This window comes from Rhinopithecus bieti, unplaced genomic scaffold (assembly GCF_001698545.2).
Source record: "Rhinopithecus bieti isolate Rb0 unplaced genomic scaffold, ASM169854v2 scaffold_5101, whole genome shotgun sequence".
Taxonomy (NCBI): Eukaryota; Metazoa; Chordata; class Mammalia; order Primates; family Cercopithecidae; genus Rhinopithecus; species Rhinopithecus bieti.
Genome location: NW_016804853.1, coordinates 320,158 through 328,266, shown reverse-complemented (window position 1 = coordinate 328,266; position 8,109 = coordinate 320,158). Strand labels below are relative to the sequence as shown.

Genomic DNA, 8,109 nt, shown 5'->3' with positions numbered 1-8,109 from the left:
GCCACTGCACTACAGCCTGGGCAACAGAGAGACTCTGTCTCAAAAAGAAAAAAAAAATTATTTTCTGCCACCCAGCGAACAAGGGCTCAATCAGAGATTAAGTTGACCTATGGAAAAAATAAAGAAACGCTCAGTTATAGTCAGGGTGCCGTGGCTTATGCCTGTGATCCCAGCATTTTGGGAAACTGAGGCAGGAGGATCCTTTGAGCCCAGGAGTCGGAGACCAGCATGGGCAGCATAGAAGGCCCTGTCTCAAAAATAAATAAATAAATAAATAAATAAATAAATAAATAAATAAATAAAATTAAAAAATAAAAAGAAGAAAGCCTCACTTGAGGCTTGTGGACTACTGTGGCTGTGAGAATTTATACTCACCATGGAGTTAGGGTTTTTAGGAATAATTATAATATGAGCTGAAACTTGCTCAACTCTGCTGTGTGCCAAGCACTATGCTAAGTGCCTTCCATAAGGGATTCCATCTAATCCTCACTACAATCCTGGCAGGCAAGCACCATGACTCACATTTTATAGAGCAGGGAAATGAGGCTTACAGAAACAAAGCAATGCCCAAGTTCACGTAGGTATTGGATGAGGAGCTGGTTTCGCCTCCAAGATCTCCTTAGCCATACTTTCCCTTAAATCTATCACTTTGAACGTATTTTGCCTTCTATTGTAAATTTTAACATGCTGTACTTTTAACGACTTTATGATATTCATGAGAGCAGAAGCACGTGCAACTTATCTTTTAAAAATGTTTACTGAGGTCTAATTTAGTACCATCAACATAAATATCAAATATAATGTAATCACCCAAATCAAGTATTTAGAACATTCCAGCACCAAAGAATTTTCCCCTGAGTTCCATCCCAGTCAAAATAGTACCAAGAGGCCAGGCATGGTGGTTCATGCCTGTAACCCCAACATTTTGGGAGGCCAAGGTGGATACACTGCTTGAGATCAGGAGTTTGAGACCAGCCTTTTGGCAACATGGTGAAACTAACCCTATTTCTACCAAAAAATACAAAAATTAGCTTGACGTGGTGGCGCGTGACTGTGGTCCCAACTACTGGAGAAGCTGAGGTGGGAGGACTGCTTGAGCCCAGGAAGTCGAAGTTGCAGTGAGCTGTGATTGTGCCACTGCACTCCCACCTGGGTGACAGAGCGAGACCCTGTCTCAGAAATAAATAAAATAAGACTGAGACCGGTGGCTCACGCCTGTAATCCCAGCACTTTGGGAGGCCAAGGCAGGCAGATCACAAGATCAGGAGTTCAAGACCAGCCTGACCAACATGGTAAAACCCCCATCTCTACTAAAAATATAAAAATCAACCAGGCATGGTGGCGTGTGCCTGTAATCCCAGCTACTCAGGAGGCTGGGGCAGGAGAATCGCTTGAACCCAGGAGGCAGAGGTTGCAGAAAGCTGAGATCGCGCCACTGCACTCCAGCCTGGGCAACAGAGTGAGACTATGTCTCAAAAATAAATGAATAAATAAATAAAATTAAAAAAAGAAAAAACAATATGTGTACATGCATAAGTGAGTATAGATGTATGTGCAGGTATGTGTAGATGAAAAGCTATACAGCAGTTTATAATAGCGCTCATCACTGTGCTTCAGGAGTCTGTTTAATTGACTCCCCACCAAACAATGAGGCCCTTAGGAGCACAGTTGTTGTCTTATTCACTTGGTGTGTGTGTGTATATATATGTATAGTATGTATATATATGTATGTGTGTGTTTGTATATATACTTGGTAGGAAATGTCTCGTTGATGACTCAGAGCTTACAAAATATATACATACACCTATACAAAAAACACTTCTGCTCCCTCCCCCATGAGTGGTTCCCCAGGGAGTAGGGGAGAGGGATATCAGGACAGGGCCTATTTTCTCAAAGACACCTCCTTCCTCTCCCAAAATGTTCCCTGCTTCCAGTTCTAATTTGGGGGTCTCAGTGGCAGGCTCCTTGGGAAGAAAGGAGTCCTCCCCAAGCTTCCACCCCATCTTGCATTGGGCTGCAGGTGTCGAAGGGCTCACTGAATTCTTTGGGACACACTCACCCCCAACCCCATTCCCCTATCCATTGTCCATGCTGGAACCGCAAGCGCAGAAGTGGGTGGGGTGGGCCCAGTTGGTCTGGGACTGGCTCAGTCTGATGGTTGCACTCCCTGGAGGACCCCCCAGGGCTAATGTCTCTAAGGTTGCAAAGTGCTGGCCTGGACTCCTCCAGGCTCCATCCCCATTTTGTTTAAAAAGGAAAGAAAGGAAGAAAGAAAGTGGGGGAGGCCAGTGGGGAGGGGATAGACATGGGGGAGAAACAAAGGTGGCCAGCTGGGGAGGGGAGCTCCTGGACTCTCCCTGGCTGCCCTAGGGTGGGGCTGAGCCTCAGCTGGATTCAGGGTCTGAGGAGTTCCCTGAAGAGGAGGAGCTGGAGCTGCTGCCCATGGACTCATCTTCATCCTCATCATACTCCTCATTCTCATCCCCTCCCTTGCTGCTTGACTCAGAGGAGTTCTGCCATCCTCAGAGGAGTCCCCATTCTCATAGCCAGGCATGGTAGCATGTGCCTGTAGTCCCAGCTACTCAGGAGGCTGAGGTGGGAGGATCACTTGAGCCTGGGAGTTGAGGCTACAGAGAGCCATGATCGCACCACTGCACTCCAGCCTGGGCGACAAAGAGAAATCCTGTCTCAAAACAAAAAAACACATATACACAAAACACCTTCTCATGAGTGTACCACAGTTGCTGGTTGCGGGGAGGGGTGAGCTTCTTGGGGATGTCTGACTTCTTGACATTCTTGATTAAGTTGGAATGATCCTTCCTGAAATGGGCCAGGTTTCACACGTTTTCCCCATCCTTGTTCTCATGGCCCTTATCCTCTTTATCATCCTCCTAGGACTCTGACTTGGACTGCAGGATCATTTGTCTGGACTCAGAGGAGTTCGAGTCCGCAGCTTGGTCATGCTCTTACATTTATCAGAGATGTGCTTTTTCTAGGCTGTGTAGTCCTGGGGACAGAGACCCTTAACCCAGGTGTCCAGGTGCACCTTGTACACTTTTGCTGCTCATTGACCAGCTTTTTGTAGTGCTCCTTCTGGCTCCGGGAGATGGCTGCCAATTTCCATCCACCATGCGCTCCATCTGTGGCAGGTGTTTCAGCTCCCCGTTGCACAGCAGTTCCTGGAAGAATTTCTGGTACCGGTTCATGAGGCTTCTTGCTTCCTCCCTGGAATTTCATCATCTTGGAAGAGTCTGTAGCAGCTAGAAGTGCCCGCATCTCACTGAGCTCTCTCATCGCTTTTGGTCTTTGGCTGCCTTCTCAATTCACATCAGGTTCTCCTCCTTGTGATTCCAGGCCACCTCCATGGCTTTCGAGGCCTTCACCCGGTCGTTCTTGAAGCAGGCCAGGTAGTTGCTGATGATGCTCTCTTGCCAGATCTCCTGTGCTCTCTTGGGTGACTCAGGCGGCTTGCTGAGTTCCTGGCACTCCCTGCCCGGCTTGCTCTCTGGCCTTGTACTTGCGCTTCTCAGACAAGTCACTTCACCTTCGGGCCAGCATGCAGGCCAGCTTGCTCTCCAAGAACCCAGGCTGCTCCTCCTGCAGCTGCCGCCGCTTTTCCCGGGGGCAGATGAACATGGCCCACTGGGGGACAGAGACACTTAACCCAGGGGTCCAGGTGCACCTTATACGCTTTTGCTGCTCATTGGCCAGCTTTTGTAGTGCTTCTTCTGACTCCGGGAGATGGCTGCCAATTTCCATCCACCGAGAAGCCACGTGGGCTTCTCAGAGGCTTCCTTACCTTCTTCCTGGGCTGGCTTATTGGAGGCCGGGTGGGTGGCTTGCTTCTTGTTGATGTTCAGCACGCTCTCCTCCCACAGGACCTGCTGCTGCTCCTCCTGGGGCAGGCTCCTGAGAAAATGCAGCAGCTCCACCTCATAATCTTTTGTTTTCTGGTCGCACATAGGCTTCCTTCTCTTTCTGGGAGAGCAGCTTCCACTGCTGGCCCCACGGCATATCGCGCGCTCCGTGCTGAGCACGTCCTTCCTGTTGGCCATGAGCTCCGCAGTACAGTGAGTAGCTGTTCTGCGGTGGTTTGGTGGGTCACCCATCAAATTTGTCCTTGAGCTGGTGTTCAGCCTTGGTGAGGGTGGACTTGATGGGGCCCTCCTCAAAGATGTTCGGCTCAGGGTGCTCCTGGATATAGGTCTGCATGATCTCCTTGTACTGTTTCCACTGCTCCTGGAGCCTCATGAATCCATTTTAGTGTTTTTTTTTTTTTTTTTTCTGTCTGAGAGCTGAGAGCACTACTTCTCCAGAAAGTCCTTCACCTCCTTTGTAGGGGCATCTGGCCATACTTTAAGATATACCTTCTTGGCCTGGCACAGTGGCTCATGCCTACAAGCTCAGCACTTTGGGGGGCCAAGGTGGGTGGATTGCTTGAGCCCAGGATTCAAGACCAGCCTGAGCAACATAGTGAAATCCTGTCTCTACACAAAATGTTTAAAAATTAGCTGGGCATGGTGGTGTGTGCCTGTAGTCCCAGCTACTAGGGAGGCTGAGGTGGGAGGACCGCTTGAGCCTGAGAGGTTGAGGCTGCAGTGAGCCATGATAGCCTCTTGAGTAGCTGGGACTACAGGCACCTACCACCATGCCTGGCTGATTTTTATTTATTTTTATTTTTTTATTTTTTTAGTAGAGATGGGGGTTTCACCATGTTGGCCAGGCTGGGTGACAGAATGAGACCTTGTCTCAGAACAAAACCCAAAAACAAACATACACTAAACTCTTTCTTCCGATGGGTGTACCACAGCTGCTGGGTCGGGGAGTTGAGCTTCTTGGGGATGTCTGGCTTCTTGGCATTCTCGATTAAGTTAGGATGATCCTTCCTGAAATGGGCCAGGTTTCACTCCAACTCTGTTTCTGTCTTGGAAAGTCCTGCATGTATTTCATTTTCATCTTCTTGGGAGACTCCTTTTATTTCTTGGACAGAATCTTGGTGAAGTCCAGATTATTTATCTCAGGGTGGAGTTTTGCACACTTGGCCTGCTTCTCCATAAAGAAGTGGAAATAAGAGATCAGAGACTTCTTTGGGAAGTCGGGGTGTTGTTTGAGGTTTTGAGATTAACCTTTTAAGGATTTTAACATGTTTCTGGCCTTGAGGATCAATTCTGTCAAAATGCACAACTTCCTCACCTTGTTATAAATTTTCACCCATTTAGGCCAGGCACAGAGGCTCATGCTTGTAATCCCAGTACTTTGGAAGGCCAAGGTGGGAGGATGCTTAAGGCTGCGAGTTTGAAACCAGCCTGGCCAACACCCATTTCTGACCCCATCTCTAAAAAAAATTTGTTTTAATTAGCCCTGTGTGATGACTCACACCTGTGGGTCCAGCTACTCCAGAAACTGAGGCAGGAAGATTGCATGAGCCCAGGAGTTTGAGGCTGCAATCAGCTATGATCATATCAGTGCACTCCAGCCTGAGTGACATATTAAGATCCTGTCTAGAAAACAAAACAAAGCCAAAAAGAAGAAGAAGGAGAAGAAGAAGAAGAAAAAAGAAATCTCTACCTATTGAACTTGTCATGTCTCCAGAAATCTTTAAATGCTACTTTGTCCCCATATGTAATTAGGTGGTTTTGAACTTGTAACTGTTATTGGTTGGAAGGCTATTCTTCATGCATTCCAGCAAAGTCAGCATATCTTCCTGGGACCGGTGATCTTGGTCTTTGAAGGTGGCCATTTCTGGGTCAGTGGTGGATGGGCTTCTCTGTTCATCCTCCAGTTGTCCAGCCACCTCCTTGGTTGTGCTGGCGGCAACCCAGGGTCAAAGTCACTTCGCCCTTTAGAAGACATACCAGTCTCTGCTCAGACAGGCTGAGAGATGAGGGGCTTTCTATCCCTCGCCACCTGCCAAAGGGGAGGGAGGGACGCAGGTCCGCACTCTCAGAGAGACCCAGCCAAGATCCTATCAGACTTAATGGATCCGTGGGTATGACAGTGTGCCCCTCCTCTTTTTCCTAACTCTTACCCCAGCTCCTGCAGTCCAGCTCAACAGCATGCACCCTTCCCTTCCTACACGAAAACTGCTCCCAACTCCTGGTGTATAATACTCAGTGAATGTTTGTAGAATTAATGAATAAATCACTCATCGTTTTTATGTGTTTATTGCTTTTTTTTTTTTTTTTTTGAGACAAAGTCTCCCTCTGTCACTCAGGCTGAAGTGCAGTGGCACCATCTCGGCTTACTGCAACCTCTGCCTCCTGGGTTCAAGCAATTCTCCTGACTTAGCCTCTGGAGTAACTGGGACTACAGGCACCTACCACCATGCCTGGCTAATTTTTTTTAAAATTATTATTACTTTTTTTTAGTAGAGATGGGGGTTTCACCATATTGGCCAGGCTGGTCTCGAACTCCTGACCTCAAGTGACCCACCCACCTCGGCCTCCCATAGTGCTGGGATTACTGGCATGAGCCACCAGGCCTGACCTATTGTCTATTTTTATATATTTTATGAAATGTTACTTCTGCCCTTTTAAAATTGAATTAGTTGTCTTTTTATTATTGAATTACTTGTATATCCTAGATATAAGTCCTTAGTCACGGGTATGTTTTGCAAATACTTTCTCCCAGTCTGTAGCTTGCCTGTGAATTTTCTTTTCTTTTCTTTATTTCTTTCTTTTTTTTTTTTTTTTTGAGACAGAGTCTCTCTCTGTTGCCCAGGCTGGAGTACAATGGCCCAATCTTGGCTCACTGCAACCTCTACCTCCTGAGTTCAAGCGATTCTTGTGCCCCAGCCTCACCAGTAGCTGGAACCACATGCATGTGCCACCACGCCTGGCTAACTTTTGTATTTTTTGTAGAGACAGGATTTCACCATGTTGGCTAGGCTGGTCTTGAACTCCTGGCCTCAAGTGATCCACTTGCCTCGGCCTCCCAAAGTGCTGGGATTATAGGCGAGAGTCACCGTGCCCGGCCACCTGTGCATTTTCTTAATTGTCTTTTGATGAGCAGAAGTTTTTAATTTAAACAAATTTCAATGTATCAAATGTTTTTTTTGTGATTTTGCCTTCTGAACCTTAGAAACTCTTGCTTACCCTTGAGTCCTGAAGATATTCTTCTATATTTGCCTCCAAAAACTTTACGATTTTACCTTTTATTTACTAAAGGCATTGTTATAGGTACACTGACAAATATTTTTATATTTATTGATTATTCACTTTTTAGGTTTTTTTGAGACAGAGTCTCGCTCTATTACTCAAGCTGGAGTGCTGTGGTGTGATCACAGCTCACTGTCTGTACAAAAAAATTTTTTTAAAGATATGCAAAATAAAAGAAATTGTTTATCTATCAATGAATCTGCTCTGTTCATCAGTGTGGATTATTGAGGGAAACTTTTATGAATGACTCAGTTTTGCTCACCTCCTATTATACCCAATCAAAGCTGATAAGGAAACTGGAAAGGTAAGATCATTTGAATTAAAATTTTTTTTAAAATTTTATTTACTTTTTATATATGTTTTAAGGCTAGTCAAGTGGAGCAATGGGAATGGAGAAGGAACAAAGATGTCTGTAACTGGTTGTGATTGATTAGTTGTAAACACCATTGCACTCAGATCAGCCTTGAATTTATGTGGACCAGTGGTCTCCAAGCTATCAGTAAAAAATGTTGAGTGCATGCTCCTCATATATGCATATTCGTTTATTTAGAAATTATATATGGACTACTTCACTCATTATGAACTTTAAAAATATATGGAATTTATTTTCTTTGCTTTTTGTTTGTTTGTTTGTTTTTTGAGATAGGGTTTCTATTGCCCAGGCTGGAGTGCAGTGGCATAATCACAGCTCCCTACAGCCTTGAACTCCTGGGTTCAGGTGATTCCCCCATCTCAGCCTCCCGAGTAGCTGAGGCTATAGGTACAGGCTGCCATCATGCCTGGCTAATTTTTGTATTTTTTGCAGAGATAGGACTTCGCCACATTGCCCAGGCTGGTCTCAAACTCCTGGGTTCAAGTGATCCTCCCACCTCAGCCTCCCAAAGCACTGGGATTACCAGGCTTGAGACACCACCCCTGACCTGGAATTTGTTTTTTAAATGGAATTTTAGAA

The 8,109-nt window shown here is 46.0% G+C and overlaps 1 pseudogene; it reads right to left on the bottom strand.

Moving 5' to 3' along the window:
* Positions 1-2,384: 2,384 nt before the first annotated feature.
* Positions 2,385-7,170, bottom strand: LOC108528730 (nucleolar transcription factor 1-like; annotated as a pseudogene).
* Positions 7,171-8,109: the final 939 nt, after the last annotated feature.